This window comes from Lathyrus oleraceus, chromosome 6 (genome assembly GCF_024323335.1).
Source record: "Lathyrus oleraceus cultivar Zhongwan6 chromosome 6, CAAS_Psat_ZW6_1.0, whole genome shotgun sequence".
In the NCBI taxonomy this organism is placed as follows: domain Eukaryota; kingdom Viridiplantae; phylum Streptophyta; class Magnoliopsida; order Fabales; family Fabaceae; genus Lathyrus; species Lathyrus oleraceus.
This window is the reverse complement of record NC_066584.1, coordinates 273,335,146-273,344,728: the sequence shown is the minus strand read 5'-3', so window position 1 is coordinate 273,344,728 and position 9,583 is coordinate 273,335,146.

Sequence of the window (9,583 nt, the reverse complement as noted above, 5' to 3'; positions counted from 1 at the left end):
ACTTTTTTGCATACTCATGCATTCATTCATACATGCATAAAAAGAAACAAAAATCACATTTCCTCCCTTATTTTCTCAGAATCATTGCTCAAGATAACTTGACTCTCTGACCGCCTTACCAAACTCGGGATCGTCAAAAGAAGACCATGGATCAAATTGAACAAAACCAAGCTGCACTCAGGGAGGATATGGACTCGGTAAAAGGAAATATTGAGGGGATGAAGGATAAGATCGACCAACTCACATCCATCCATCCACCTATGGATGGTAACCCTCGACAAGGATTCGTCTCTGATAATAAAGGGGGGAAGATAATACATTTCATTAAAAATCAACACCCTTCATCCTGAAGGGTTTATCCCAATTTTTGTTCAAAATGGGGCATCTCATCCCGTACAAATATCAGTTCCACAAGATATTTATATGGATCTGAGCCAACAATATGAAGATGAAGATCATAGGGGCATGGTTCAGGAAAGTAAACCGGTTGCTCACCATATCGCCATTATTGGGGAAACAAGGATTGATGACAATTATAAGATCCTAAAAGAAATATTTAAGGTAGTTGAAGGGTTCAATGTATTTGGAGTCGATGCTATGGGGATGTGCTTGGTACGAGACGCGATTATACCTCCAAAGTTTAAAACTCCTGAGTTTGAGAGGTACAAGGGCGTCAGTTTCCTGAAAACCATCTCAGGATATTTGTCAGGAAAATGGCTGCCTATCTAGCAAATGAGAAACTAATGATGCATAATTTCCAAGACAATCTAAGTGGGGCATCTCTAGATTGGTACATGCAGCTGGAGAGAACTCATATCGATACTTGGGAGGATCTAGCTAAATCCTTTCTGAGGCAATATAAGTATAACTTGGACATGACTCCCAATAACATGTAATTGCAAAATCTGTCACAAAGAGGAGCAAATCATTCAAGGAATACGCTCAAAGATGGATGGAATTGGCCTCCTGTGTATAACCTCCACTGTTGGAGAGTGAACCAGTGGATATATTCATGGGAACTTTGCAAGGCCCATACTACAAAAAGATGATATGATCAATATCAATAGGTTTTGGTGACCTGGTGATAATTGGCGAAAAGATCGAGAATGGGTTGAAAAGTGGTAAGAACGGAAAATCATCTTATGGTCAACACAATAATAAAAGGTATTCTAACAACAATAATTCAAACAAGGGTGATACAAATGATGTTATTGTTGATGGGTATTCCCAGGTGCCTTACAATCCTTATGTGGCTATAGTAAATCTTAATCATTACCCACAACCTACATACTTCAAGCCTCAAGCTCAACAACCTAGGGCACCACCTCCGCATAATCAACAATAAAATGGGTATCCCTGAAGGGATTAACAAAGGAATAGGAAGGACTTTGACCCTATACCCATGACATATACTCAAATCATGCCTTACCTACTACAAAGAGGGTTGGTGGAGACTAGACTTATTGCACCCCCACCAACACCTCCTCCTCTTGGATATGACACAAACACTAGATGTGATTTTCATGTTGGTTCACCAGGGAATACTATCGAGAAGTGTTTGTCCCTCAAGTTTAAGTTCTAATACTTGCTCCACCATAAGGTTATTTCTTTTGTTGTTGAAAATTTGAACGTCAAGAATAATCCAATGCCAAGACACGATGGCCCAACTATCAATGTCATTGAAAAATCAGAAAAGAGTGTCTTAGTCCAGAGGGTGGACCAAGTAAGAACCCTTTTGTCTAGAATATATAAAATATTGATTGGATATGAGTTATTTGAAGATTTACATGATGATTGCAAGGTTTGTCGGTCTAACCCATACAAATGTGAAAAGATGAATGGGTGTCTTCAATAAATGATGAACCAAGGTTTGGTTCAAATTGGATACTCAAGGAAGATATAGGATATGTCAGATATAGAATTTCAGGGGCACATACCCTTTGAGATTCCCTATCAAAGAAGAGAGGCACATGCATCATTCTAGATTCTTGTACCCATATCTTCTCAAGCGCCAATCTTGATACCAATTCTGATACCATTTCAAATTCCAGTTCAGGTACCAGCAAAGTTAGAAATCCCTATTGTCTTACATGTTCCGTCACCATTTCCTTATACAAATACTAAATCTATACCTTGGAATTACTCCGCTACATCATATGTGGGGGAAAAGCCTCTAGTGCTTGAACCAACAGTCACTAACATAAATAATGTTGGAGGTATAACTCGGAGTGGAAGGGTATTCGCTCCTGAGAAACAACTAAAGAAGAATACTCCCGAAAACTTGAAAGGAAAATAAGTTGTAGAATAAGGAGAATGACCTTCTAAGAAGGGTGTGCCCCAAGAAGAAGTTGAAGAGTTCTTGAGGCTGATAAGGAAAAGTGGTTATAAGATGGTGGACCAGCTAAACCAGATGCCTGCTACAATATCTGTACTATCTCTTTTGTTAAGTTCAGAGGCTCATAGAGGAGCTATGTTGAAGATCTTGAATGAATCTCATGTTACCCATGATATAAACGTGAACTAGTTTAACAAAGTAGTGGCTAACATCACTGCTAGCAACTGTTTGAGGTTCAACAATGACGAGTTACGACTAGAGGCACAAGCCCACAACAAGGCCTTGCATATATCAGTCAAATGTTATGATAACCTTCTCTTAAGGGTATTAGTAGATACGGGATCATCTTTGAATGTCCTGCCTAAGAACACTCTTGGGAAGCTGAATAGTGTGAGGACATCTATTAAAGCTAGCACATTATTAGTCAGAGCTTTTGATGGCTCGAAGAGAATGGTGATCATAGAAGTTAACCTACCAATAATGGTGGGTCCATACACATTTCTATTCACCTTCCAAGTGATGAACATTAACCTATCGTACAATTGTCTTCTAGGACGACCTTGGATCCATGCAGCGGGAGTTGTCACCTCCACTATTCACGAAAGGTTAAAGTTCATAGTGGATGATAAGTTGATAATCGTCTAGGGGGAGGAAGACATGTTCATTAGTCACCTCTCATCATTCAAATACATAGACGTAGACAAAGCAACCTTGGAGATACCTTTCCAAGCTTTGGAGATTGCAGAAGTTAGTCGAAGAAGAGATGTTCCCAAGGAAGAAAAGTCAACTTTGCCATGGGAGAAAATGTCAGAATTGATCAAAGGAATAGATGCATTGGGCTGGGGAAAGCTGTTGGAGATACCAAAGAAAAATAATCAGTTCAGGATGGGTTATAAATCGACAAACATACGGTCTCATAAGAACAATCAAAGGAAGTTCCGTAATCTTCAAGAGATTTTCCACAGTGTTGGGTACATGGAGGACGATCGTGTGGTTGTAATTGAAGAAGAAGATGATCGGATACCTAACTTGGTGTGTCGTTGTTCACCAGACACCGCTCTTAACAATTGGAAGGTCATTGAGATTCCAAAGATAATTTCGATTTCAAAGTAATTTACTGTTTTTTAATAATAAGTCATTTGCTTTGCCCAAGGCAAATGGACAAGCTTTTTAGGGCTCCCTTTGTTTTAATGACTTATTTATGAATAAAATTGCATTTTGTTTTCAGTTAATACTGTTGCACCCCAAAATTTGCCCTCTATTTTTAACTCTAACCAATTTTTTGTTTCACATTCATTTGCATCATCTTCATAGCATAACATTTTTTTCTGTCTTAATATTAGCCGGAATAATTTCTCGGAATTTACAAACAGACTGGTCAAATTAACTTTTTAACTGTGCCTAAAATTAGTCAACGAAAAAATGTCAAGTTTAAGTCTGCAAATGTCGGTAACATTAATCTGCGGTTCACGTGGTTTAATTTGACATGCTAAAAATATTTTTACGACTATTTTTGGTCATATGTTGATCAGTCTGAGCAGTTTAAACGGTCATAATTTTTATTTCAAAATCCGACCAAACGCTGTATTTTTCCGAGTCATTTATTTCGCGCTGATTATTTTGACGTGTTCATTTTATTTTTTTGAGCATTTTGGTGCCCGACTTTTTTTTTTTTGAGTCTATTTATTTTTATATTGGGTCTAGAATAAATAAATAGGTTAATTAGTTTTTATTTTAATTTTAACTATTTTAATTATTTAACTTTATTCAGTTTTTAATTTAATATTGGGTTTCAAAATAAACTTAGGCCCATTATCATTAACCTAATTTGTTCCTATATATATTTACTAGCATGACTGATAGAGAGAGGCCGAAAGACAGAACAAAAAAAGAGAAACTGAGAGTGACTGATCTATACTATCGTACACACAGTTTGGTAATAGTTTATATATGATATATACTTTATCTATTTTGTTGATATATTTGTTACTGTGTTTCAAATACATGTTCATATGTGTGACTGTGTTATGTATTCCAGATACATGCGGTTTGGTTAAATATATATATATTTCTATTTTATGTTATAATTTGATTATGTTTTCGGATCGGATCGTGTCAATACGCCGTTTTCACATATACGTGTATGAGGCGTGACATTTGTGTTATCCGATCCAGTTGCGATGATCGCAATTTTGCGCTAGCAACGCCGTTGTTTTTTTTTAATTCATATTTTTTTTTATATATACATATATTTAGATCTGCACATTTTTTTATATAACTAACTACCCTGATTTTTCCTAAACCCTGACAATTTCGCCACAAACTCTATATTTCAAACCTAAAACTTTAACCGTGTTGTTTCCTCTAAACCATAAACCTTTTCTTAAACCTTAACAAACCTTATTATTATTTCCTATTTTCGCTCATATTTATGTTATTCATACACTGTAACTGCTTCGCCCTTGTAATATTTTAAGTTTTAACTTGTAATATTTTCAGTTTTACTTTTCGCCATCTTTATTATGTAACTGCACCAAAGCGTTGTAATAATTAAGATTTTATTTTCTGCCATTTATTTTCTGCCATTTTATTTTTCTGCCATTTATTTTTCTGCCATTTAAATTCCTGCCATTGATCCTATATTAACTGCGTGGTTTAGTAATGTAGGACGTGAAAACCTACTAAATTAATTATTCAATATTTTTCTATAACCTTTATATTTTTGTAAATAAATAATAAATACTAACTATTTTAATAACTTTTTTTTATTACTTACTTATAATAATAAATCCTTATATATTTTGTAAATAAAATCTAATTGACCATTTTTCTAATTGAATAATAATAATAAACCTATTAATCTAATAATTTGATATTTTCTATAACCTTTATTTATTTTGTAAATAACAAACTTAATATTTTTCATATAACTCTTTTATTTTATAATTTGTACATTAATGTATTTTAAATTCTTTTATTACTACTAATTTATTTTAAACTCATATTTTTCTAATAACTTCTAAAAAAATCTAACTTGTTTAACCTAAAATAATTTCTTTTAAAATTCTAACCTTTTCATTATCACTTTATTATTATTGTTATTTTATTATTGCTTTATTACCATTGTTTATTTATTATTTTATTATTATTTGCTTTTATCTATTCTATTTTTGCTTCATTATTTTCCTTATTTTAATTTTGTTTTATTTATAATATTAGGAACAAATGTATAGGTTGTAAATTTATTCTTTCTCGCCTGATTATTATGTATCTGTCCCATAGCCATGTAATAGTTTAGGAATTTATTTTTCTTGCTTTTATTTTTGTAAATATTTATTGCGTGGTTAGTAATTTAGGGAGTGCAAAAAACTAACTGTAAATAATTGAACTTAGAAAATTAAATTCAAGACAAATATCTGAAAAATAACACTCACACACGTAAGTCGATCTTTGATCGCCATCTGTACTTCCTAGGGTATTCCTCTTGGTTGCCTTCTTTAAATGGTCAAGTCCCTCGAAAATAGGGGTGTCTTAAGCAAAGTCCCTTCAAACAGAAAAATCATCAAGTCCCTATAAACTTAAAAGATCAAGTCCCTACGAGGTTGCCTACGATATAATGATCTTGTCCCTTCGGTAAATATGATGATAGTCCCTACGAGTTGCTAAAGACACCCCTTATGTTGCCTTCATTGACCATACGATGACCCTACGCCCGTCCCTTAAACACATCCAAGGTAATGACTACCTATTCCTTAATAATAGGGACAGTCTTACCATTGAAAGAATATACGAGAACACGAAAGACTTAATCTAGGGTAGGTATCTCATAGTTACTTGCTCACACTTTTCAAAATTACTTTTACACCTCACAATTTCTAAACTAGGCTTTGTATACACCCATACGAGGGTCATTACAAAGTACTTAAAGAAATTTTTCTAATCACACACTACACTCTTGCAAACAAACAAAGTGAGCTAAGTAACTAAGAGCCCATGGATAACCATGGATATAAAGGGTGCTAATACCTTCCCTTTGTATAACCTACCCCCCGAACTCAAAATCTTTTAAAGGTCTTTCCTGTTCTTTTATGTCCATTCCTTTTGGATAAAATAAAAGTCGGTGGCGACTCTTTCTATCCGCAACATTTAACTAAAGTCAGTTCTCCCACCGTGTTACAGAACTGGCGACTCCACTGGGGATTTAATAAAAGAGGGGTACCCTTAGGAATTAGATCACTTTAAAATTGTTTGCCTTGTTTGCTTTATACTTATCTGTTGGGTGCTCTTATGTGTGAAAGACCCTAACCCGGATCTAGTGTACCTTAGGTAAATGGCAATAGACCAAGGAAACTGTACGGCGTATATCGATATGGTTGATCTGGTGGCCATAGTTAGTGTGACTTCTTGGTTGGTGCTTATGTTCCTTAAGCAAGTTGAGGATAACATGAGGCTGCCATATGTTGCCAATACACTAACTGACTTTTAGAACCCTAGTCATCCCATCTTGGCCTTTAGAAAGTAGTGAGATAACCGGCTTTGGTGAAGACTGAAGTTGGTTGATACTCGATACTACACTCATTGAGATCCTAAACTTGGAGGGTTTTGGTTGGCAAGTAAGTTGCCTACTGAACAACCACCCTTGTGAAGGATCAATGATTTTGAGATCCCTTAGAACCTGGTTACTTTTGTAGGACAGGATGAATCAACTAAACTTCAGCGGAGGGTATTTACCTTTAAACCTCATGCAAGCCTTCAAACCTAGGGCTATTGTGTGACTTGTTTGTGTGTGCCACATGTTTGTGATTGAGCATAACATCATAGCATCATCATGCATCATAAGCATAGCATTTTCACTAACCATTTCAAGGACCAAAGGATTTATCTTTATTGCAGGTCATGGCTTCTGCTCGCAGGAATACTATCCGGATCAACTTTGTAGGAATACCTCCTAAGCTTAAGGAATTGGTCTCTCAAGTTTCTGAAAACTCCCAGTTCATCAAGAGGCATGATCACCTACTGGATCTAGTCACTTCAGGGTTCAATGAAGACATGATGAGTATCCTGTTTCAGTTTTTTGACTTAAACATCATTGCTTCACATTTCCCGACTATCAGCTGGTTCCTACAATGGAAGAGTTCTCCAAGCTTCTGGGTATACCTATTCTTGATCAGAAACCCTTCACAGGCTTGGAAAAAGAGCCTAAACCTGAAGTCATTGCTGCAGCCTTACATTTAAAGAAATCAGACATTGTCCTAGAAACAAGGAGTGGAGTTAAGGGTATTCTTGCTAAGGTATTGGTGGAGAAAGCTCAAGTATTCCTGAAGGCTATGAGTTATGATACTTTTGAGGAGATCTTAGCCCTATTGATTTATGGCTTAGTATTGTTCCCCAATCCAGACCAGTTCATAGACGTACACGCCATCAACATATTTCTGACTCGCAATCCAGTGCCTACATTACTTGGAGACATCTTACACTCTCTTCATACCTGTACTACGAAGGCACGAGGAACTCTGATGTGTTGCATACCTATATTATCTAGGTGGTTTATTTCTCACCTTCCTCGATCAGTGATGAAGAATGAACAAGGGTTCAGGTGGTCCAAGAGGATTATGTCACTTTCTCATTCAGATATTCATTGGTGCTCTAGATCTATGGAGAATGTTACCATCATTGACCGTTGTGGGGAGTTCCCTAATGTGCCACTCCTTGGCATAAGAGGGGGCATTACCTACAACCCTTCTTTAGCTCTACGTCAGTTTGGTTACGCTCGGACTGATGGTCCTCATGACATGCTTATTCAGGGTATTGTGTTCGACTACGACAACGATCTTCAAGGTTACCGTCAAAGGTTCATACGAGCATGGGGTAAAGTGAACAAGGTTGACAACAAGACTCTGGAACCCAAGTACACTATTCCTATGGAACCATATCTCAGATGGGTACGATCTCGTGCTCAGACTCTTATGATGCCATATCCTGCTATCCTGCCAGTTACCATGGAGCCTGTTGCTGAAGGAGATACTTCTTACATCATTCTTCATCCAGACATGCCCACTGACATGGAAGAGTTACAGAGGTCCTGGATCCAGTTGAAGGAGCAAAAAGATACTTTTGAGACTCATTACAAGACAAGTCAGGAAAGAATCCTGGAGCTAACAAAACAACTTCACGAGGAGCGGAATCTCAAATCATACCTCAACACAAAGAGGAAACGTCCATGGGAGACTTAAAACCCCATTTTTTGTATTCATTTCATTTTATTGTAAGCCCAAGGGGCAAACAAGTTTATTACTAATAAAAGTTTACTTTTTGGTGGTTTAAACAAATTTAAATCCTACGGTCCTTGAAAACATTGCATAAGCATCTACATACCATATTATTGCATCACAGGTTTCTTATGAACAGGTATCTTATCTTCTCGCTGTTTATTTCAGCAGAAATGGCTCTTGAACAGACTGTCAAGATCACTTCCAAGGGTCCTATCAAAATTACTGCTGAAGGCCTGGTGAAGACTGTTGCTGAAGTTAGAATGCCTCCCATGATTATTACCACTCCTGGCCCTATTCCTTATACTTCTGATAAAGCTATACCCTGGAATTACGGTTCTGATGTTTATATCCATGGTGTTAAGCAGGAACCTTTGACTGATACACCTGTTACTGATGATAACCTTGATGTTGATAATATTGCTGGATCTAGTAAGATCACCAGAAGTGGAAGAATTTTCTCTCCTCCAGCTACCTCAAAAAATACAGTTCTTCCAACTACTACCTCCACTTCTGAGCCAAGTACTGATGCTCGAGGCAAAGGTCCTGTGGTTGAACCTGTGCAAGCTGAAGCACCGACTGCTGAAAATCTCTCTAAACAGATGGAAGAAGTGCTGAAGATCATTCGTAAGAGTGATTATGATATTGTTGACCAGTTGGGGCATACTCCCTCCAAAATTTCCATGTTGTCTTTGTTGCTGTGTTCTGAGGCTCATGCTAAAGCCTTGATCAAATTCTTAAGGACTGCTCATGTACCAAATGAAATTTCTGTGGATCAATTTGAAAATTGTGTTGCACATCTAACTTATGATAATGGGTTAGGTTTTTCTGATGCTGACTTGACTCCTGCCAAAAGAAACCATAACAGAGCTTTACATATCTCCATTGAATGTAGGGGCACTACCTTGTCTCATGTGTTGATAGACAATGGCTCTTCATTGAATGTACTTCCCAAAGAGGTTCTGAACAAGCTCAGTCC